A 24337-nucleotide genomic window follows, 5' to 3' on the forward strand; every position below is an offset into this window, starting at 1 on the left:
TCCTTTCTCTGTGCCCCAGGAGGCTACCTTCTATTGACCACAACACATGGGCTTCTTTGGTTCAGCCAATGGAAGGCACCAGCAGGAGATCAGGAAGCAGGAGACAGAGGTTGAAATATGTCTTCCCCTGCTCCCTCCTAGCTCTGGGTAGTACAGCCCTTAGACTTGGATAAGAGTGGCCCCTGCTGGGCCAGCAGTGCCATCTGGGTGGGGCTTCACCCTACAACCCAGACTCCTACTGCATGGGGTTGGTCTTAGTAGGGATAGTAATAGTTCATCTACAGTAAAGAAGGGAAGTAAAGAGAAGGTTCACCTGTAGTAACAGAAGGGAAGAGAGGCACATGGTTAAAGATACTGGTAGGTGACAGATATAGAGGTGGAGCTTTGAGGAATTTCTCTTCTGATTGTTTCTGTTATCCCAGTTAAGGTCATTGGCTGACAGTGAGGATGATGGAGAAGGTATCAGAGGCTTAAGGAAAGAGGAAGTCATGGAATAGTCCTCAAGGAGAACAAGAGATGAATGGACTAGAGAAATATACCATGGTTACCTGGCAGCACTGAATATTCAGTTGAAGTCATTGGTCATTTTTAAAGTGATACCGTTCAGTAAGATTCCTTCTCCAGACATGTTTAGCTGAGAGGGTGCAGACACAAACTGAGCAGATTCAGAGCTAACTAGGGTTGAGATCTGTCCAGGGAGAACAGACACTGGTGGTGACCTGTCCAGATCCCTGACACTTCTTTTGTGGTTTTGGTTCCATCTGTCCAGCCACCAGCTGGTGCAGGTGCCACTGCTAGTAGCTCACACCTGCAACCTTCTCCAAAGGCTTGTCCTTGGGTGGCTGGAGCCAGCTCACCCTGAGATGCTTGGCAGAGGAGGAAGTGCAAAAACCCTTCTTTCTTGCCTCAAGATGGGACAGACTCCACATTACAGTTTATATTCAAGGTCAAGAGGAGACCTGACTTTACCTGAAACCATTGCCATGCTTAGCTCTACCCCTTCCCTCTTCTGCTTCCCTCACTCTCTTACAGGTCTCTCCTGAGAACACTCCACTAACTAATCCCAGGAATCCCCATTTCAGGCTCTGCTCCTCAGAACAGCCCAGAAGATGCTACCTCTACCAAGGTGAAAAGGAGTGAATGAGGAGGAGGGTGTCAGCTGAGAAGCTCCTTGGTGGCTGTCCTCTGGAAGCCAGAGGTGGCAGTGGGAGATACTGTTACAGAGCTGGGCTCCCTGTTTTCAATAGGGATGGTAGGATCCCAGAGTAGTAGAGACCAAAGAGCAGCACTAATCATCAGAGGCAAGATAGCCTTAATTACCCACAATGAGCAGCAATGTCAGAACTTGGAGGACTCTATGGAGATGGAAAATGGAGCACAGTGTTCCTTGGGGCAGTAAAGATTTTCAGTCATCAAAGATATCACTTAGGGCTTCCCTGGTGGCGCAGTGGTTGAGAGTCCGCCTGCCGATGCAGGGGACACGGGTTCGTGCCCCTGTCCAGGAAGGTCCCACATGCCGCGGAGCGGCTGGGCCCGTGAGCCATGGCCGCTGAGCCTGCGCGTCCGGAGCCTGTGCTCCGCAACGGGAGAGGCCACAACAGTGAGAGGCCCGCGTACCGCAAAAAAAAAAAAAAAAAAAAAAAAGATATCACTTAATATACATAGCCAAAAGAAATCAAGAATGAATGAACAGAAGGCTGAGGTCAGCCACCTCAATAGAATGTCAGACCTGAGCCAGGCCTCAGACCCAGAACCCATCAACTGAAAGGGAGGCTGATGAGCCCATGCAAGGAGGACATCAGAGCAGGGGGGGAGGCAGAGCAGTGCGATCAAGGCCTCCACGAGGAGGGTGTCCAAGCAGAGTGCTGGCCCAGAGGGGTCAGGTTGTTGGTTGTATTCAGGAGGTTTAGCAAACAAGTAAATATATTAAGCATAATGGGAGCCATATTTCTCTAGGTTGGGAAAAGCAAATACAAACAATTCCAGGGACAGCTACGAACCCCGTTGGATTGGTGTTGGATGGGAATTGAAGGTATAGGTATAAACTAATGATTTTCAACATATACCAATAGAGATATCCATATTTATATGTGTGTATATGCATGACACCCCCCCACACACATCCACGCTCGCAAACACACATATATGTACATATCTACACATACACATATATGTATGTATGTATGTATATATTCTAATTCTGACAGTTGAGGGGGCCTGGAAGCAGCAATACTCCAATAGGTATTCATTTCTAAATACCATTGTCCATTTAAAGAAAGTAAGACTGCTTGGGGAAAAAAAGTGGCTGATTCCAGGACTAGAGCAGGAAAAGAACAAAGTGACACCTGGGAAAAGTCTTATTATTCTAGAAAGTAAAGAAATGTTCAGAGAATGATGGAGATATGTAACACGAACAGAGAGACTAGTGTAAAGGAACTCTCACTGGAAATACCCGGTACAATTTGATCATCAAAATAAATAATTGATAGTACCAGATTATAACTTGTTGAATAATAGAAATCAATGAGTCCACAATGACACAGATATATGAGTGAAATAAATGGGGAGAAGAAAAAGTGTTTCCTTATAGTCGAATGCCAACTGAAAATTGATGGAATCAGAAAATCAACATTGGCAACCACTGAAGTAATAATTAAGGCAAGAAATAGCAATGGATGCTAAAATTAGTGTACTAAAATGGGATGAGGAATGAGATTTACTACAGCTTCAAAGTATTTCCCAGCAAAATTCTTACTATTTACAAAAGGGAGAAAAGTAACTATAGTGGAGAAATATGGTAGATACCATCTTGATCAAGTGATCAAATTAATACCACCAGTAATGGGACAAATCCACATCATGTAGGGTTGCAATCAGAAAAATACAGCATCACTTCTGCAGTGTTCTGGCCAAAATGTATAGCCTAGGTCTAATCATATATGAATATTAAACAAAACCATTTTGAGGGACCTTTTACAAAATGACTGGCCTTCAAAAAATGTAAGTCATGAAAGTTAAGGAAAGACAGGGGAGCTGTTGCAGATTGGAGGAGACCACAGAGACCTGGTATGTGAATGCAACACATGATCCTGGACAAGTCGCTATAAAGGACAATTCTTTTTTTGTTTGTTTGTTTGTTCTGTTTTGTTTTGGGGGAGTTAGTAGCTACAGGTAGATGTTTATTTATTTACTTTTTTTCTTTGGCTGCGTTGGGTCTTCGTTGCTGCACACGGGCTTTCTCTAGTTGCGGCGAGTGGGGTCTACTCTTTGTTGAGGTGCACGGGCTTCTCATTGCAGTGGCTTCTCTTGTTGCAGAGTATGGGCTATAGGCACGCGGGCTTCAGTAGTTGTGGCTCTCAGACTCTAGAGCGCAGGCTCAGTAGTTGTGGCACACGGGCTTAGTTGCTCCGCGGCATGTGGGATCTTCCCGGACCAGGGATTGAACCACTGTCCCCTGCATTGGCAGGCAGATTCTTAACCACTGCACCACCAGGGAAGACCCAGGACATTCTTGATGAAACTTGAATAGGGCTTTTGCGAGAGAGCATGCAAAATTTCTTTGTACTAGTCTTCCAACTTTTCTGTAAGTTTGAAATTGTTTCAAAATATAACCTTTAAAAAAAAAACCTATACTTTATTTTTTTTTTAAAGAAAGGAAGGCTGAGTCCCCTTGGGGGAAGTGCCCTGAAACACCGCAATAAGTGTGTATAGTAGTGATACCTCCAGTCCTTCCTCAAAGTATTTGGATAACTGTAGTGCCAATGGTGGGGTAAAAAGAAATACCTAGATCTTTTGACGGCTGTAATTTACAGAGTCTGAGCTGACACAGAAACCCAGGGACCCAAAGGGCCATCATTGTCTCCTTTTAGAGAAGTGGCAGATTAAGGTCAAGTAATAAACAGAGTCCTGGACCAAGTCCATCTCACAGTGAATCCACTGAGTCCACAGACCAACTGGTAGCCATCTCCCCAGCTCTTAAATATATATTTGAAATGGTCTTACCTAGCAGTTAGCGAAAGTCCATATTCATCCTTGACCTATGGAGTAAAAGCTACTGTAGTATGAAAGATCAGATGGAAGTCCCTGAAACTATACCCTCTTCTAGACAAAATAATAAATAAAAAACAACATTGCATTCCTGGGGGAACAGCAGAGACTGGTACTACCCTCAAAGATGTAAATGACGCAGAGGCCATTGTCTCCACCATATGTCCATTTGATTCACTAGTCTGGCCCTTCTAAGAAGCAAATGAATATGTCAGATGACAGTGGACTATCACATCTACCAAGAATTAGGACCAGGTGCAGTTGCTTTGCTACATTTAGCATCTTTACTAGAACACAGTAACATGGCCTCTGGTACACAGTGTTGCTTTTGGTCTGGCATTATTATTATTTTTTTTTTTTTGCGGTATGTGGGCCTCTCACTGTTGTGGCCTCTCCCGTTGCGGAGCACAGGCTCCGGACGCGCAGGCTCAGCGGCCATGGCTCACGGGCCCAGCCGCTCCGCGGCATGTGGGATCCTCTCGGACCGGGGCACGAACCCGCGTTCCCTGCATCGGCAGGCGGACTCTCAACCACTGCGCCACCAGGGAAGCCCTGGCATTATTTTTAATACCTATCAGGAAGGAGTTGGAAGGAGTTTGCTTCAGGGATGGACAAGTATATGGACATGGATGGACATGGATATGGGATGGACAAGTATATGCAACAATTACACCCTCTGTCGCAAAATATCCTGAAGAGACTTGGGCCATGTGGACATTCCAGAAAATACTGTATTGGTCCACTATACTGATGACAGCATATTAATCTGACCTGGTAACCATGAAGTGGCAACTACTCTGGATATCCAGGAGATAAATATTACAGAAATTCAGGGGCCTGCTTGCCCTATCAGTGAAGTTTTCAGGGGTTCAGTGGTTTGCCAGGACATCCCCTTCAAAGTAAAATACATGGTATTGTACCTTATGCCTACTGCTACCAAGAAAGAGCCTTGGTAAGCCTTTTGGGGTTTGGAAGCAGCATATACCACACTGGGGGATACTGCTCTGACCTAGTTATTGAGGACGTGGAAGGATGTCAGTTTTGAGAGGAACTCGAAGCAAAAAAGGATTCTGCAGCAAGTTCAGCCTGCATCACGAGCAACCCTGTCACACAGGCCATATGACCCACAGATCCCATGGTACTGGAGGTATGTGTGGTAGGAAAAGAGGAGCCCTCACACATCGCTGGCAGGAATGTAAATGGTGCAGTCCCTGTGGAAAAGTTTGGCATTTCCTCAAAATGCTAAACATAGAGCTACCATCTGACCCAGCAACCCAAGAGAAATGAAAAAATATGTCCACTCAAAAACTTGTGCACAAATGTTCATAGCAGCATTATTCATAATATCCAAAAAGTGGAAACAACCTAAATGTACATCAATTGATGAATGGATAAACAAAATGTATATTCATACAATGGCCAATGTTTGGCAATAAAACATTAGGAAGTACTGATACATGCTATAGCATAGATGAACCTTGAAAACATGTTCAGTGAAAGAAGCCAGACACAAAAGACAACATATTATATATGATTCCATTTATGTGAAATGCCCAGAATAGACAAATCCATAGAGAAAGAAAGTAGATTAGTGGTTGCTTGGGGCTGGGGCAGGGAGAAGGGGAGAGAAGCAAGAATGGGGGATAACTGCTACAGGGTACAGGGTTTCTTTTGGGGGTAATTAAATGTACTAAGATTTGCACAACTCTGTGAATATACTAAAAACTGATGAATTGTACACTTTGGTTTTTTTTTTACTTTATTTTTTTAAATTTTTATTGAAGTAGAGTTTCTTTACAATGTGTTAGTTTCTACTGTACTGCATAGTGAATCAGCTATACGTATACATATATCCCCTCTTTTTTGGATTTCCTTCCCATTTAGGTCACCACAGAGCATTGAGTAGAGTTCCCTGTGCTATACAGTAGGTTCTCATTAGTTATCTATTTTAGACATAGTATCAATAGTATATATATGTCAGTCCCAGTCTTCCAATTCATCCCACCCACCCCTTTCCCCTTGGTATCCATACATTTGTTCTCTATGTCTGTGTCTCTATTTCTGCTCTGTAAATAAGATCATCTATACCAATTTTTTCAGTTCCACATATATGCATTAATATACAATATTTGTTTTTCTCTTTCTGACTTACTTCACTCTGTGTGACAGTCTCTAGGTCCATCCATGTCTCTACAAATGACCCAATTTCGTTCCTTTTATGGCTGAGTAATATTCCACTGTATATATGTACCACATCTTCTTTATCCATTCCTCTGTTGATGGACATTTAGGTTTTTTCCATGTCCTGGCTATCGTAAATAGTGCTACAATGAACATTGGGGTGCATGCGTCTTTCTGATGAATTGTACACTTTGGATCACACATTAATGCCCACCAGAGGGCTTCTACTGCAGGAAAGGCATGAAAAAACCAAGTGGACAGGATCCAGTAGATGTTAGCCAGCCTCTGTCCTTGGCCACCCTAGCGTTGGTGAAATGGGATCATGAGTGGAACAGCCACGGTGACAGAGATGGAGGTTATGCACAGGCCCTACAGCACCATCTCTCTCTCCCCAAGGTTGATCTGGCTACTGCTGCTGCTGATCCCCAACCTGTCAGCAACAGAGACCAACACTCAGGCCCCCAGTATGGTATCATCCTTCAAGGAGGCCAACCAGCCACCTACGGCCATGTGGGCCGTGTGGGCCATCGCTGGAAGCATCGATCCTGGAAGTGGCAGCAATTCACCTTGATTGGATTGGCACATATTCTGGGTATATCATTTGCCCTTCCTGCCTGGAGTGTCTCCACTAACACCATTACTTGAAGGCTCACAGAGTCAGGGCCTGCACCAAGGTGAAGCAGTACAGAAGAGTACAAAAGAGTGAGCTTTGTACACTTAAGGTACTCATCTTAAGGTCTGCACCCTAGGCACCTCACTTTCCTCACTCTAGTCCCATTCCTGTGGAGTATCTGATTTACCGTCATGAAGCCATAGACAATTTTGCCTTGGACCAAGGGACCCTATCAATGGCCAAAGAAGAAGGCAGTGGGCACATGGAATCCGGTGGTCTTATCACATACCACATCATCCAAAAGAGGCTAATCTGATACTGGTTAAATGACCTCTTCAAGATGCATGCAAGGTGCCAGGTATCCTTAAACCAATGGCCAGTATAAGTGGAATGTCCTCCAGGGGTAGAATATTCCATCTAGGAACCAAGAGATGGAAATAGGAGAGGCCCCCGCTCACCTTTATTCCCTGTGACCCCCTTAGGGAATTTGTGCTTCCCATGCCTGCAACTCTGGCCTCTGGGCGTCTAGAGGTCCTGGTCCCCAGAGGGAGCTCGCTTACACCAGGGAACAAAATAAGAGTCTCATTGAACTTAAAAGTATGGCTGCCTCCTGGACACTTTGTGTTCCTTGTGCCAGTATACCACCAGTCCAAGCAAGGCCTCACCTTACTTCCAGCAGTGATGGACCCTTACCACCATAAGAAGGTAGGGATGCTGCCACAAGAGTGGGGGCAGGGAGGAACATGTTCGCCACTGGGTGTCTCTTCTTACTCTCATGCCAAGTTTAACTGTAAATGGGCAAAAGAGAGCAACCATGGCCTGATAAGGACATGATAATAAGGGGTTCAGACCCCCTGAGGGTCTAGGTTACTCCACCAGTCAAGCCACCTAGACCAGCAGAAATGCTAAATGGAGGTGAAGAGAATCTCTAACGGGTGGGAGAGAAAGGAGAAGGTAAGTGTCAATGGCAGCCTGAGGGCCAGATACGGAACTGAGGGCTGTGACTCATCTCATTCCTCTCCTGTAGCTTTCACTGTAAGTTACGGCTATCCAGAATCCTGGAGAAGCTGAGACAAGATGAAGTGAATTCCATCTGAGATGCAGGTGGATCTAAGTGGTGGCAGAGGTAGACTATAGCAGATGTTATTGGTATCCCTGAGATCTTCTTTTCCAGTTCGGTACCCTTACGCCCCAGCTACCAACTGAATTCCTACTAAGAGCTTACCAACCTCCGCCCAAAAATTGTCTTTGGGTGATTGCAGGCACCTCACAGTTTACATTTCCCCCAACCCAGGCTGCCCCTAGCCAATGACTGCCCAGTGCGGGGGCTACGCAGAAGCCCAGCTTCCTTGACCCCAAATGGGGCAAGCTCTGTGGTACAACCTGCACTTCCAAGCAATCTGCACAATCATGCTGAGGCTAGACTTGGCTGAGATCATATTCTTGCGCAGCTTCTTCCCCTCCCCTTCCTGGCTTTCCCCGTTCCCTTACAGGCTTCTCCTGAGAGCACACCTTAATAAATCACATGCACATGAACCCCCATCTTGGATTCTGCTTTGAAAGAACCTGACCTGAATTTACAAAAGTGATTTCAGTTTTCATGTGAATACAAACTTTAAATGAAGCTTAATTTTAAGTAACGACAAATTCAATTTGAAAGTCATCCTCTAGACCAGCTATTCCCAGACTTGTGACTGAAATCACACGGCAGATTTCTTAAAATGCCATTTCTAGGTCCTATCCTGGACCTCCTTAACCAAAACTCCAGAAGTGTGACTTAGGAGTCTCAATTTTTTTAAAGTTCTCCTGGTATTTCAGCTCGTCAAAGTTTTGGAACCCATTGGTTTAGACCAGCGGTCCCCCACCTTTTTGGTACCAGGGACCAGTTTTGTGGAAGACAATTTTTCCACGGGGGGTGGCATGGAGGGTTAGTTCAGGCAGTAATGCGACCAGTGGTTCAGGCGGTAATACGACCGATGGGGGGGATGCGAAGTGGCAGATGAAGCTTCACTCACTCACTGGCCGCTCACCTCCTGCTGTGCGACCTGGTTCCTAACAGGCCGCGGACCACTACCCGTCTGCGGCCCGGGGGTTGGGGACCCCTGGTTTAGACAACTTAACTTGTATTGGATGGTTGCTATATACCTCTCTATATATGAACTTGTGAAATGTGCAAGATAAAACTTTGAGGTCCCTCCCAACACCACATGTCTGTGATTCAGCTAACCATGCATTACAAACCAATATCCCTTAACTGAAAAAAAAAAAAGTGATCTTGATTTTAAATCAATCTTAATTGATTAGTCTTTAAAATATAATTTAATATAAAATTGGACATAAACATTTCTGATTATGGTACAGGTTTGATTATATTTCATGAAATGGTAATACTTCTTTTTAATATATAAGTTATATATAGTATATAAGTTATACATGTTATTGTATTAGTCGGAATAGACTAGGTAATGCTGGGGCAACAAACACCACCAAAATCTCAGTGGCATAACCCAGAAAAGTTTATTTCCTTTTAATACAAAGTCCACAGCATGTCTGAGCACCTCTTCAGGGCAGCTGTCCTCCTGGTCCACCGCTCAGTGGTGCAGGAAGCTTCCATCTTAAGACGCCTCAATCTCAGTACAAGACTTGGAATTCTCTGGTGCTAGAAAGACTCACACTGGAAATTAAATGCGGTGGCCCTGAGGCAATCCTGGCCATTTCCTCTGATCACATGGGCCACCACTTATTGGCCAGAATTAGTCATATGATCCTACAATAAGTGCAAGAGCAAAGGAAGGGTAATCCTGCTTGTTGCATGCCCAGAGGAGAGAACTGCATACAGGGAAGACTAGCAATCTCTACAACAGTTATTTTTTAAATGTGGAAGATTCATAAAAGTGGAAAAAAAAATGTGTGTGTGTGTGTGTGTGTGTGTGTGTGTGTGTGTGTGTGTGTGTTCTATCACTGCTATTGGGTTTTGGTTTATCTCCTTTGAGTCACTGAAAATACAAGTTCTTTTGAATAATGGGTTTTTTTTACAATTATGCATCCTCACTGTAGAATATTTTTAAATACATCAATGCGTACCAAAGAAAAGTTAAAACCCTTGCAATCTCATCTCCAAAAGATAGTCACATATGACTTCTAATCAAAATTAGAATCACATTATTCACACTAATTTATAATATGTTTTTTTCTCCTATCAATACATACATATTCAATTTTTAATTCCCATTTGCTAATGATCATTGATTGTGATTTCAGGAAAGGCATTTCTCTCTGGGTCTCAGTTACTCTGCCTCTAAAATGAGGGTGTTACCGCTAATTCACCTCTTGCTAATTCATACTAACATTGATTTAAAATCAAGATCACTTTTTTTTTGTCAGTTAAGGGATACTGGTTTGTAATGAATGGTTAGCTGAATCACAGACATGTGGTATTGGGAGGGACCTCAGAGTTTTGAGAAATGCAAATCAAAACTACAATGAGGTACCACTCACACTGGTCAGAAATGCCATCATTAAAAAGTCTACAAATAACAAATGCTGGAGAGGGTGTGAAGAAAAGGGATCCCTCCTACACTGTTGGTAGGAATGTAAGTTGGTGCAGCCACTGTGGAAAACAATATGGAGGTTCCTCAGAAAACTAAGAATAGAATTACCATATAATCCAGCAGTCCCACTCCTGGGCATATATCCAGACAAAACTATAATTCAAAAAGATACATGCACCCCTATGTTCATAGCAGCACTATTCACAATATCCAAGATATGGAAACAACCTAAATGCCCATCAACAGATGAATGGATAAAAAGGTGTGGTATATATATATGATGGAATACTACTCAGCCATTAAAAAGAATGAAATAATGCCATTTGCAGTGACATGGATGCAACTAGAGATTATCATATTAAGTGAAGTAAGTCAGGAAGAGAAAGACAAATACCATATGATATCACTTGTATGTGGAATCAAAAACATGACACAAATGAACCTATCTACGAAACAGAAACAGAATCAGGGACATAGAGAACAGACTGGTGGTTGCCAAGGGGGAGGGGGCTGGGGGAGGGATGGAGTGGGAGGTTGGGGTTAGCAGATGTAAGCCTTTATATATAGAATGGATAAACAACAAGGTCTTACTATATAGCACAGAGAACTATATTCAATATCCTATGATAAACCATAATGGAAAGGAATATTTTAAAAACGTAAATTAACACAACACTGTAAATCAACTATACTTCAATTTAAAAAATAAATAAATAAATAAAATGAGGATGTTTGAAGAGATCATCTCGAAGATGTCTTCCAGCTCTGGTGACTTGAGAATATATGCAACTCCTGATGCCTATACATGTTCCCCTTTCTCCTCTCCTCCCATCCACAGGCTACAGCCAGGACTAATTGTACCTTGGAGAACAAAAGCCTTGAACCAGCCTCTCCACTTTCAGAACTCAGAACCTAGTGGTTGGGCTCCTGTCTGTCAGGGTGATGTCCAGAGGTCTCAGCTGCTCTCACTCTGATATACAAAATCTCCTTAGGGCCCTGAGACCCTGGCCAAAATCTGTTACCAATGTTTGCCAAGCAAGACTACCATTACTTGGAATTGCTGAATCTGAGAATCTCTGATTAGAAAATAACATTGGAGGTTATTTCCCCCAATAAAATGTAAGCTCATAAAACAAGGACTTAGTTTTGTTCACAACTTGTACATCCTGTCTTTTAGGAAGTTTCTGAGATATAGTAGGTACTCAATAAATATTCGCTCATTTGAATCAGTGAATCTAAACTTATACCTAACCTTTTCTAACATTCCCAAGAAGGATGCCTGCAACATCTGCTTCTACATCTCCAACAACAGAAAGCTGATTATCTCCTGGAATAATTGATTCCATTGTTTCACTGAGAGACAGGTGTAACTAAAGGATGGCCGTGTCAAACTCAATATATCCTCTACCCCAATTACAGAAGGGTGGACACGCCAAATGGGCAAGAGTTGGTTCTGCGAGTGTAAATACAAGCTTCACATATATAACCTTACCATTTGTAAACTATATATTACTTTACAGGACATATGTGTCCATTTTTTTTAATCCTGCCTTGAAGGTTAGGCAGAGGCAGGATTTAAGTTCAGTATTTGTTGAATGGCTGAGCCTTTCTGCAATTTTTACATAGGTCACCAGGGGGCGCACCTGTTGCTTAAAACGTCACTTAATCATCCCTGCAGCTGGAGACCGGCAGAGTCTGAAGGGCGACACCGGACTTGAAAAATAATTAACCAGAGACATTTAGATCCTGTCACTGGCCCTTCATATAATAAAGGAACGATGCTAAAATGCTGATAGCCAGGGCGCGTCACATCTACTGAGAAGGGTGGACAGAAATCCTCCCTTTACCATTGATTAAATAGCCAGAGGAGAGAAAGCCAAAGACCTACAGCTGAATATTATGGCTTCAAGGTGAAGGGGTCCCAGAGCCTTGCTGACCTGGAAGGAGAGTCGCAGAGACATTACCTGCTGGTGCTACCTTGTTCTCTAAATCCCTGGCAGTCTCCTTCTAAAATATTAGGGCTAGAAGGAACTACAAGAGCATCCAAGCATTTCCTCCAACCTGTTTTACAGAGGGGGAACTGGGGCCCAGAGAAAAAAATTATTTGTCCAAGGTCAAATGACAATCGAGTGGTGGAACCAGAATTAAAACCCCGGAGGTCATTTCACTGAGTATTTAATAGTTTGGCTGGTGGGGGGGGGCGGTCTTTAGGAATTACCCTTTGGATTCAGGACAACCTAAACTCTATTGGTGATTAAGATTGATCTTTTTAGAAGAGGTTGTTGATTATGATATCTTTGCTCAAAAGAGAAAAAGAGAGAGAGAGAGAATGAAGGAGGGAGGGAGGGAAGGAAGAGAAGGGAAAGAGGGAAGGGAGACAAGAGTTTTCTGATGGCCTTGTCTCCAGGCAGCCTCTGTGGCTGCTCGCCCTTCCTAGCAACCGCAGCTATGCTGCATTGTTTGAAGTATTCTTTTTTTTTTTTCCAAAATCAAACGATGAAGGATAAACTCCCAAAACAAAAGGCATTTTTCTTCCAAGGGCTTAGATAAACCATAATTCAAGGACAAAAGAGTCAAGGGTCAGCAATCCCTCAAAAACCATCTGCAGAACAATGAAGCATTGTCAATAGCACAACTCATTTCTGAAGTGCAGACTTGGAGAGCCTTTGCAAGCCGGAACTAGAAAGGATCTGGGAATCATCATATTCAAATACCTCACTTTACAAATGAGGAATGTGTGGTTCACAGAGGGGAAGCGATAGGGTCATAATTCAAATGCTTACAGAGACCAGGGAAAGCAAGCTGGGGTCAGAGAAGAGGTCTCTTAGATGGGTTCCAGGAAATATATGACTTTCCCCTTTAAGAAAAACAACAGAGCAAGCATGCTGACACATGGCAAATAACACAGGCCCTCAGTAAAGGCGGTAAGAGTGGAGACCATGGCAAACTGGACACGGTCTGCCTCAAGGGAGCAACTGCTACCCAGATTCATTGGTCGCTGTCACGTAGGCGTGTGAGCCTGAACTTACCAGATCTTCTGTTATTTTTATATGGATTTGTACTTGCAATGTCCTGATTTTTTTTTAACGATGGCGACTAATTTGAATTAGTTGTAGGCCAAACAGAGCCCTTCTGGAGTCTAGACTGAGCTGCAAGTTTCCTGTGTGCACCCTCGGGACCAGGGTACTGGGGGTGGTAGGGAGAAGGCCTTCGGCTCAGACATCTACTCACTTTGTGACCTTCCAGAAACCACTTTTCTCTAGCGTCTCTTTTCTCATCTGAAATGTGAGGGGATCTCTCAAGTTAGATCTGACAGTCTGTGGTTTCTGAGTGTTCTTGACAGATCGAGATTCTAAATTAGCAAGGCACTGTGGGTAGAGCATAGGAACTGGAGGCCAAAGGCCCACAAACTCCTGTCTCTCCGTGTCCTTGTCCCCTGGAACTTCCAACACCACTTGTCCAAAACTGAGCGTATCATCTCCCTACCCAAGTGGCCCCTCGGCTGGCCTTTACCCACAGTATATGGCATCACTCCTCACCTAGCTGCCCAGGTCAAAAACCTTGCCCTCTTCTTAAACCCCTCCCTCCCCCTGCACCCTCATCCAATCAGCAAGTCCTGTCAATTCCACTTCTCTCTCAACTCTGTTCACTTCCTTCCACCTCAAGGGCCATCATGCTAATCCAGGCAACCATGATTTTTTCACCTGAATCACTGCATCAGCCCCCTAACTATCTCCCTACCTTTATTCTTACCCCGCTCCAGTCCATTCTTCATACTGCAGTCAGAGTTGTCTTCATAAAACACAAACTCCCGGTTTAAAATCCTTCCGCGGTTGCCCTCAAGATGAAGGCCAAACTCTTTAACATGAGGCCCCTGCCTTGGTTGGGTTTGGTTTGGTTCCTGACCCACACACACGCTGAAGCCTTTTCTCTTGCCCCTGCCCCTGGAGTTGGCAAACTTCTGCAGAGAAGAAACTACAGCTGCTAACAAGTGAGCTCCCAGAACCCAGCACAGTCCTGATGCCTGACAGCCACTTGCTATTGGACGAATGAGTGTGGGAATGAATGAATGAGTGAATATATGAACCCAAAGACTCCACCACTTAGTAGCTGTTGACTCTAGAACATGTGCACACACTTTCTCCATCTGTAAAAGTGCCTGTCCTTATAGGTTGTCATGAGGAGGAAATTAGACGACAGGTATAAATGGGCTTTGGAACCTATAAAAGCAGGATCTAGGTGTTAGTCGCTACATACCTGCTCTGCTCCAGTTTCCTTGCTCAGTATCTATCTCAGTATCCTCCCCATAGCCTTAAAGTATGAGTTAAATGAGTTAATAGATGTAGCATGCTTTGAATAGTACCTGGCACATTGTAAGTAGTAGACAAATAAGTATTACTATGATCATGGCAATGATGACAATGACGACAGATCTTTACAGCCCTCTGAGGTGCCAGATGTAGAGGACATTTTGGGCTGCTCTTGTGGTAACAGCCTTCTGATTTCCTTTTGGATGAAATCTTGGGCGAGGTATGATGGGACTGTCAATCAAGGTGTGCCCTCCCCTAGCCAGTGGGGTGAGCCCACAACCAGAACTCAGCCAATCGGACTCTCACTCTCCCAGGACTTCGAGTGGCAGGAAAGGTGCTCATGTATCCTTGTGGTGACACCTGGGTGTGACTGTGGAGATGTTCCCAACCCTGAAAACTTCTGGAGCTTCCTGAACTCCACCTTTCTAAGCATGGTCCTTCAGTCTTCCCCTCCAGCAATGAGCTTCCCCATGGCCTTCCAATCAATTCCCCTTTGTTTGGTTAGACAACGGTCACTTCTGTGACTTGTTTCCAGAGACCCCTGGCCACGCACTGCTCTGGGGTCAGGACACTAGTTGGCCATTAACTCACTGTGTTCCCTCAGGCAAGGCATTTCTCCTCCCTGGACCTCAGTACACCCCTCCTAACATGGGGGCCTTGACCAGGCTGGTTGCTCCCAACCCTGGCCAATTAGCAGAATCATTTGGGGGAACTTCCTTAAGACTGAGCCTCACCTCCATCCTACTGAACCAGATTTTCCAGGGGGAGGCCTGAGAATCCATATTTTTTAAGCAGTTCCCCAAATGATTCTGAGACACAGCCAGCTTGGGAAGCACGGGGCCACACAGCCTCTGAGGGCCCTCTGAGAGCAGAAGGGCTGCGATTCCTGGTGCTTCTGTGATGTCTCAGACACTCACTGTTCAGATCCAGGTCTCATCAATCTCCCCACTGAGAAACCTCCCGTAGCTTCCTGGCACATCAGAATAAAACCCAAACTCCTCCCACAGCCTTCAAGACCCCCTGCAGCCTGGCTCCTGCCCTCCTCTCCCACCTCATCTCTCTCTCTGGCCTTCCTGCTGTGCCCAGAAGAGAAAGTTCTGCTTGGGAAGCTCTTCCCCTACTCTGCTCAGCTGGCTCTGAGGCAGGAGATAGATGGGCCCCAGGCTGAGCAGCTGGAGTTTGTCCCCTGTGGACAGAAACTCCAAAATAGCAGGAGCGAGAGAGGCGCTGAGCCCTGCCCAGATAAGAGACCACATATTTCTCATTCTCAAGGTCAAGGAGACCTTCCCGACTACACATGCGCAGAAAGGCTCCTTGGAGGTCAAAAGGGAGGGGGCGTCACTCCATAGTAAGTGATGTCAACCTACCCATAGGCCTCTTCGCCAGAATCCATCTTGCTAAGAGATGCACGTGCACACAGGGAAGGACCCTGAGATAAACCAAATCTGGACTCAGAATCAGGCAAAGCAAGATGATTGGCCAAGAGAAATCTGGAAGAAATGCCCCATATAAGTGATTCAAACTACCATGAGGGCACGACTCTCTCTCGGAGTCCGCCCGTGTGTCTAGCCACATGTACCCTTTTTCCTCCTAATAAACACTTTACTTGTTTCACTACTTTCTGTCTCTTTGTGGAAATTCACTTCTACAAAGCTGATGGGCCAGCGCCTTGTCACTGGCCACTGGCCCTGATGGTCTAGTGGCTAGGATTCAGCACACTCACTGCCGCAGCCTGACTTCAATCTCTGGCCACGGGAACCAAAATCCTGCTTCAAGCCACTGCAGGCTGAGGCCGCCTGAGATCAGCTCCTTCTTGTAACTCAAGTCCTGTTCAAATGTTATCTCCTCTGAGAGGCCTTCCCTGAACCCTCAATCCAAAGTGTCTCCTCTCCACCTACACTCCCCATCACCCACACTCTCTTTTCTTTTTCTTCATTGCACTTACCACTGTCTGAAATGATCCTTTTATTCATTGTTTTCACCCAGTTCACTGGCACTGTGTTCCCACCAGACTGTAAGTTCCGTGAGAGCAGAGAAGCTGACTATCCTGTTCTCTAACATGTACTCAGCCTCTGGAACAATGGCTAACTCACCGTAGGTACTCCATAAAATATTCGTTGAATAAATCTGCTTTGCAGGAGCCCAGAGCAGTGACCACGGGAGAGACAAAGTTCTGACTCCCACTCCTCCTGACACAAGTGTTTCTGATGTTTCTTCCTGGGATTGGCAGCCTTGTGCCCTTGGCCTTCACCTTGAGCTGACAGGCTGGTGTCTGCGGCTCCCGGAGGCTCGGCCAGGATCTGTGGGCAGCTCCCAAGCAAGCTCACATCACACCCACACCCACACCCACCCCAGCAATTGGTCTCAGCTCAGGTTCTCCTCTGGTAAACCTCGCTAACGACCTTGGCTTTTCAATCTTCAGGCTTGCAGCCAGGAAACACAACTGGGGAGGTGAGCTCTTCGGAACACAAGGATGTCCTCCCTTTAAATCAATTGTTTCACACAAAAGCTCTGCTTTTTTGTTTTCCCGTCTCCCTCCCCATAGCATCTGCTATACAACTCAAATCGTTGGGAATGGTACTTGGACACTATTCTCAGACCACTAAAAGGATTACCTTTGCCAATTTAAGTGTGGGGATAATATCCGGCTTTCACTGAGAGACTCCACCAAAATCAGCACCACGAATCCCATTTACGCATTTGCTGTAACAATGACACAAAGGTCACTGGCCATAGGGACCCTCAGGGTCTACCATCAGAAAAGCCTCAGAAGACTTGCTCTGAGAGCTAAGTGCTAGAGCTGCCTAAATTCATCAAGGAAATGAGAAAAAGAAAAGGAGAAAAGAAAGTGGGAAGGAAAGGAAAACATGAGCTAGCAAAACAACATGACCTACTTTGCCACTTTACGTATATTGTTCTGTCCTTCCTCTCTGAAATTATCATTCAACTATTCAGCAAAAATGTATTGAATACCTGCTATATATCAGGCATTGTCCGTGACACTTGGGATCCAACAGCAATCCAAAGAGACGATGATGCTCCCCCAAGCGGCCTGGTATTCTAGTGGAAGAAGACAGACAACAAAATAGTGAACATATTAAACAGATAAAGTAATCTAATTTGTAATTCATAAGTATATTTATTACTATAAAATATATAATAGAACCTCTTATGCGCTATATAAAGCATATAACATATTTGAAATATATAACATAGCTTATAAATCGTCCGGTACTTCGGAAGGTAAAATGTGCCATCGTAAGAGCAAAGACAAAGGGAGATTGGAACTGCTGAAGAGGCAGGCAGGCTCCAGCATCAGTTAAGAAGAGTGGTCAGGGTAGGTCTCATTGAGAAAGTGACATTGAGCAAAGACCTGAAGGATGTGAGGGCATTAGTTCTATGTAACTTGCTGTGGCCTTCCTTTTTGATATCCAAGAAAATTAGAACCGAATTTGAGACTCAAACCCAGTACTCTAGAGGCCCCTGTGGTCTGCAAGTGTGTGGTCTTTTGTCCCCTGGAGAGGCAGGACGGGACAGTGGTTAAGGGCATGAGTTCCAAAATCAAACTAGATTTAAATACTGGCTCTACCACTGACTAGTTATATGACTTTGGGCATCGTATTTAATCTCTCTGAGCCTTGGTTCCCTATATCCCGAAATAAAGATAATAATAGCACCCACCTCGTAGGACTCTTTTAAGGATTAAATGAAATAATGTACACAAATTCCTTTGCATGCTGGAAGAACTCAATAAACACCGGCTGTAATGATTAAGCCTTGTCTCTCAAAGTTTATTTACCTTTTCCTTGGTCCTGATTCTCTATCTTTATTGATATTTTAACATTGTTTTATGGTTTCTACTCCTGTGGTAAGCAACCTCAAATCCTTTGTTGATTGGGGTGGGTTATAAATAAGTAAGTAAATAAATAAAAATCTGGATGGGGGACATTTTCACTGAAGCAAAACATTTCATTACTGATAGAGTGAATTGCAAGTGAGGTCATAAGCTAGAAATATTGACTCCAACAGTGCATCAGAAACCACCAGCAAGCCACTCTCTGGTTACTCAGACCATCTTTCTCTCTCCCAAAGCCCTCTTCCTCCCCTCATCAAGAGCGGGTAAATGAGTCATACAAAATGACTCAAGAAGCCTAAATCCTCCCAACCTCACAATTACTTCACTGCCGTGAACCTCACAGAACACTCCTTCTTCCCCATAAGAGAAGAGAAAGGAAATCGATGGGGCTGCTTTCCATGGTGATGGGGTTAAGGAAGAGGGGTGCTTGCTGAGTGCAGAGTCAGACGTAGGTTAGAATCTCATTACTGCTATTAATTAGTGAGCACTGTGGCCGTAGGGAAGTCCCTTGCCCTCTCTGTGCCTCAGTTTCCTCATCAGTAATAACAGAACCTCCCTTTTAAGGGGCTTGTGAAGAAGAAAGAAGAGGGTCCATGGAAGCAACGTGAATAGCTTATTTGTAAAGCCCTCAATGAATGTCAGACTTTCTTTCCTTATCTGTACCCGAGGGCAACGCTCAATGGACTATAGGAATCTGGAACATTTAAATAAGAGGGTGTACAGGGCAGACACGGGATGAGAAGACAAGTTCGGGTATATCTCTATGTGATAGAAACTCCCTACAAGAAGCAAAGGAGAAAGATCATTTTTGATCCCCTACTATTTTCTAGGTATATTATCATTCTCCTTCCTCACCATAACCCTTTGAGATGGGCATTGTTATCCACACCTGACAGCTGGGGCTGGGCTTTGAACCCAGAGCACACAGGTAGGAATGCTTAGGAGGCAGTGCTGGCCTTCCGAAGTTGACTTTATGAAGGACAGCAACTAGCCTCCACCATAGGACATCACAGGCACCACTGACAGAAATCTGCCAACTCCCACCCTCCCTGGAGAGCCACGCCCTTGTGACTCCCAAGCTGGCTTCAGCAAAAATCTGGGCCAGGGCTTCCCTGGTGGCTCAGTGGTTAAGAATCCGACGGCCAACGCAGGCGACACAGGTTTGAGCCCTGGGCTGGAAAGACGTCACGTGCCGCGGAGCAACTAAGCCCGTGCGCCACAACTACTGAGCCTGCGCTCTAGAGCCCGCAAGCCACAACTACTGAAGCCCGTGCGCCTAGAGTCCGTGCTCCGCAACAAGAGAAGCCACCGCAATGAGAAGCCTGCACACCGCAACGAAGAGTAGCCCCCGCTCACCACAACTAGGAAGAGCCCACATGCAACAACGAGGACCCAACACGGCCAAAAATAAATAAATTTAAAAAAAAAATCTGGGCCAGGGTGACCTTGCTGAGGCTCCCTCACTTCATCAGTCACCAGGGTCTCTGCCCTATGAGCTTGGGCTTTGGAATTAGCTAGATCTTAATTCGAAACACATACCCCTCACATATCAACTGTAGGGCCGTAAATAAGTCACTTCTTTCTGGTTCCTCTTCTGAAAATGGTGACATCAAAATGCCTGCCTCGCAAAATTGCCATGAAGATTAAACAGAGCATTGAAAACATACAAAACAGGGCCTGGCACATACCAAACGCTCATTTACGGTAGCTGCTGTTGTTACACTGACACTGTCTGGGGAAAATCAGCCTTATGCTGAATGACGGAGATGATACTTTCAGGGAGGGAGAATGGGCCCTTGAGCACTGGCTGACACATCTACCCACAGTTTCCCCATTATCTGACATTTGACCCTTCCCCTTGTTCCACAAGAAACAACTTGAGGATAACAAGACCCAGCTGGGCTCTGTGCCCCTCCTAGAAAAAAAAAAAAAAAAAGATGAATCAAGGCCCAGCCCAGGGCCTCCCATTCACTGCCCTTGATCCACCAACATGGACTGATGGTCCCTTCAGTGCTGGGAACTGGAGAGAGAGGAGACTCAGGACTTCATAGGGGACTTGGGGTAAAAGACAAGGAATCGTTACTATAGCAAACAGAAAGGAATGAGGGCTGAGTGTCTTTGGGAATATGAGAGAAGCCTCCATAGAGAAAGAGGTATTTGAACTGGAACTTAAAAATTAGGTAAGACATGGCAGGGGACGGTATCCCAGGCTGAAAGCACAGCATGAACAAAGGCTAGAAATCGGAAAATGCAGTTTGTTTAGAGAACAGAGTAGTGTGGTAAGGCTGGAGAACTAGGATGCCAAAGGACTAAGGTGAGAGCTGGAAGTGAAGGGCTAGTGAACCCTACAGGCAAGGAACACGAAATAAAGGTCATGACTACCAAGGAGAAAATGGGGGGAGTGGGTCTGCATTTAAAATAGGGTGGTCACAGAAGGCCTCTTTGAGGTGACCCACTTAAGAAGTAAAGGAGCAAGCCATTTGACTATCTGGGGGAAGTTTCCAGGCAGAGAAAATAGCAGTGCAAAGGTCCTGAGGCCACAGGGTGGCTGCCATGTTGGTGACGCATTGAAAAGGGCCCGTGTGACTGGAGTGGTAAGAAGTGAGGTTACAGAGTTAAATAAAAGGGAGCCAGCTCATGAGAGGCCTTGCAAGCCATTACAGGGGCTTTAGCTTTCACTTGAACGAATGGAGAGCCATTGTAGGATTTCCAGTAAAGGAGCAACGCGATCTGACTTACGTTTTAAAAGGATAGCTCTGACTGCTTCGTAGAGAATCAACTGCAGGGGGCCAAGGGTGGCAACGGGGAGACCAGTAAGGAGGCTATTGCAGAGATCCAGGCGAAAGAGGACGGCGGCTGGAACCAGGGTGGTAGCCCTGTGATGGTGCGCCTCGGTTTCCCCATGTGAAAACGAAGCTTAGGATGCCGGCCCTGTATGCCTCCCAACGTCTCAAAAAGCCCCCATCGGGATGGAATGCCAGGAACCTCCGGCCAGCGGGGTGCCAGCCTGGGAAAAGTGGGACTGTGGGGCGCGTGGGCAGCTCCTTGCGCGTCCAGGCCGCCGGTGCCCACGAGAAAGCCTAGACAAGTACACGCCCCGTGATGCGCGTCAGGAGGGTGAGACCTGGCGGAGAAAGGTCTTGCTCCTCAGAGACTGAACAGGGAATGGTGGGAAGGCGAGTGCCTCTCCCGAGTCCTGGAGCGGGTCCTGGGTATCCGGCACTGTGCGCGCCGCTGTATGCAACCACTCTGCTTGTGCAGGTGCGGCAACGGCATCGTGCGGGCATCATGCGGGGAGCGCCACAGCACCCCCTCCATGCAATTCCCCCCCCACCCCCCGGCTATGACCCCTTTGTCTCACTTTTCCCTACCCCCAGCTGTCTGCCTGGCGGTCCTGCACCGGGTTCGGCGCGCACGGCCCCGCCGGTGTCCCTCTGGCGGCCGCCGTAGCAGCGCAACCCGGGCCTGGGGCTCCCGAGAGGAGAAAATCATGAATGAAATAGATGCGGTGCTCCCGCTCCCCCGCCCTCCAGGTCCAGGCAACCTCGGCGTGGGGGCGGCGCCTGAGGGGACTCCGAGCGGAGCTGCGGGGTGGGGGGCTTCCGAGATCCGGGTCGGAGAATAAGGGTCCGCGACCCGGCCCCACCTGGGCCCTGGGCGCCGCAGGAGCTCCCCGCCCCCGCGCTAGCCAGCCCCTCAGGCCCTGCGCAATTCCCGGGAAGCGGCGCAAGCCCGCCCGGGGGCGGGGCGGAGCCGGGACTAAGGGCGAGGAGCCGACCTGGCGGCTGCGCCCGAGACTCCGCAGCCGAAGCGCATTTGGTGAGGCGATCTGAAGAGGGAGCGCGCACGGAGCGCGGGACTGAGCGCCGGGCAGACGGACCGACGGACGGACGCCCCCGCACACGCAGACGCACGGAGCTCGGCGAGGTCCCCGTCACACATATATACACACACACACACACACACACTCGCGCAGACACACACAGGGACACACGCACACTCGCGCGCGCACATCCTCCCGCCAGCCTACCCGCCCGCTCGTCGGCGCCCGGAGTCCGCTCTGGCCGGTAAGTGCGGCGCCTCCGTCGGCGCCTTTGTGTGGGGAGGTGGAAGGTGGAGGGCGCGGGGTCCCTCCCAGGGAGCCCCGGCAACTGAGACCTCCTCCAGACCCCCAGGCGCAGAAGCCAGCGCCCGCCCCCGCCACGCCCCCGTGGGGCTCCCGACGCCCCGGGACTGGGGGAGGGGTCCCCCACGCCTGGGAGGGGACCCGGCGCTGGGTAGAGGGGAGAGAGCAGCGGCCACTCCCCACGAAGCTCGTGCGCGGTTCCGGAGAGGGAGGGGAGGGATCGGGATGGTGGTCCGGGGTGCGAGCCTCTCTGCTGCCGTGGCTGGTGCGCGGCTCTTGGCTGCATTACCTACCTCTCCAGGGTCTGAAGCTCCGGAGGAAGGTTGGAGATCGCCGCTAGCCTGCTGGCCTGTAAACCGGGGCTCCCAGCCTTCGCTTCGCTTCGCCTCTCCTCCCCCGGACCGTGTAGCTTAAACCACCAGTTCCCCACCCGCCCCCAAAATAAAAGCCCAGCATGTTCCCCTCCCCCAGCATGCCCCTTTTTCCTGGATGAGGCCCAGGCTCCTGCAAAACGTGGAGATTGCTCGGGTCAGACTTCTGAGGGGTTTACTTTACCAAGGATCATGTACCTTAGAGGGTCAAGACCAGGTGAATCTTGGGAACTCATTCAACGCCCTCATTCTACAGACGGAGAAACTGAGACCCAGTGAGGTGGCTTGACCAAGGTCACGGGAGAGTTACTGGCAAAGCCTGCATTAGAATCTAGCATCCCTGGCTTTCATACTCATGTCCTCTCCTATACAATTCCATCCTTATCCTTGTTGGAACCCCAGATCCCAAAAATTTACCGGAGTGTGTCAGGAAAGTCTCTGTAATTCCAGCCCTGCCCCCTTTTGGAGCATCAGGTGCCATTCATTTCCTACCATACTTACTGTTTTTAAAAAAAAAAAAAAGGCTGGCCTTTAATTTGCCTCTTTCAGCCTCAGAGGAGATCTTGAGATTTAGTTTGGGAGAATGAAGCAGTCCTGGACAGGAGATCAGATTCCAGGGTGTTAGTCCTGGTTCTCCCAGGAGTCACTGAACCAGTGTCCTTAGTTGGACCAGGTAATGTCATGGTCAAGGAGTCATCCCCCTTTCCCCCACCTTGACCTGACTACCCCCCTCCTTAAGGGCCTAGGTCTTCTAATCCAACCAGGCTCCCTTCATCATCCCTTTGTAGAGGTCTCTGAGTCTTTCCTGTCCGGCCACCTCTCCCTCCTTGATGTTTGTTGAGTGCGGCCTCTTGGTGTTGCTGACAGAGCTGCTGGGGAAGCTTGAGTTACAGCCTCACCAGGCTCGGGTGATGGCTCAGGCAAGGCTCCCTCAAAGGCAGCTGGGTATCCCCAGAGCTGAACCCGATGCCTGGTGCAGAGAGGGTGCCCCGAGAGGTATGTTGATGGAGTGCAAGCTGGATGGGGAATGGATAAAGTCAGTCATCTTTGAGAAGACTCTGTTGGATGGGGGAGTTGGCAGGGAGGACAGTGTTCAGTCTCTAGGGGCCTGAGGTTCTTTTCTCAAGAGCTTCCTTCTTGGGTGAGCAACCTGGCATGGAGCAGAGACAGGGTGACCAGCTGGCATAACTCCAGGGGCCACCACTCACATGGTTGTGCCTGTAAATGGCGTTGTGCTCCAGAAGCACCATTTACATAGACTTCATAATGAGCAGTGGCCCGT

General features: G+C 47.1%; 2 protein-coding genes across 9 annotated transcripts in view; one reads left to right on the forward strand and one right to left on the reverse strand.

The window, feature by feature from the left end:
• Positions 1–23042, reverse strand: part of ZDHHC13 (zDHHC palmitoyltransferase 13) — a 189830-nt gene extending 166788 nt beyond the window's left edge. For 4 of the 8 annotated variants that reach the window (XM_079930299.1, XM_079930297.1, XM_079930295.1 and 1 more), the window contains exons 1-2: positions 22589–22723; positions 17676–17762 (exon numbers count right to left, since the gene is read on the reverse strand). The gene's annotated coding sequence lies outside the window, so the exon portion shown is untranslated. Of the gene's footprint in view, positions 1–17675; positions 17763–21297; positions 21812–22588; positions 22724–22977 lie in introns of those variants that run through there. The other 4 variants (XM_079930298.1, XM_079930294.1, XM_079930300.1 and 1 more) reach the window with 3 other exon arrangements.
• The window catches only part of PTPN5 (protein tyrosine phosphatase non-receptor type 5), a 54456-nt gene continuing 52095 nt past the window's right edge, over positions 21977–24337 (forward strand). Inside the window, exon 1 of the mRNA XM_079930302.1 lies at positions 21977–22625. The gene's annotated coding sequence lies outside the window, so the exon portion shown is untranslated. The remainder of the gene's footprint in view (positions 22626–24337) is intronic.

This window comes from Stenella coeruleoalba (genome assembly GCF_951394435.1).
Source record: "Stenella coeruleoalba genome assembly, chromosome: 8".
NCBI lineage: Eukaryota > Metazoa > Chordata > Mammalia > Artiodactyla > Delphinidae > Stenella > Stenella coeruleoalba.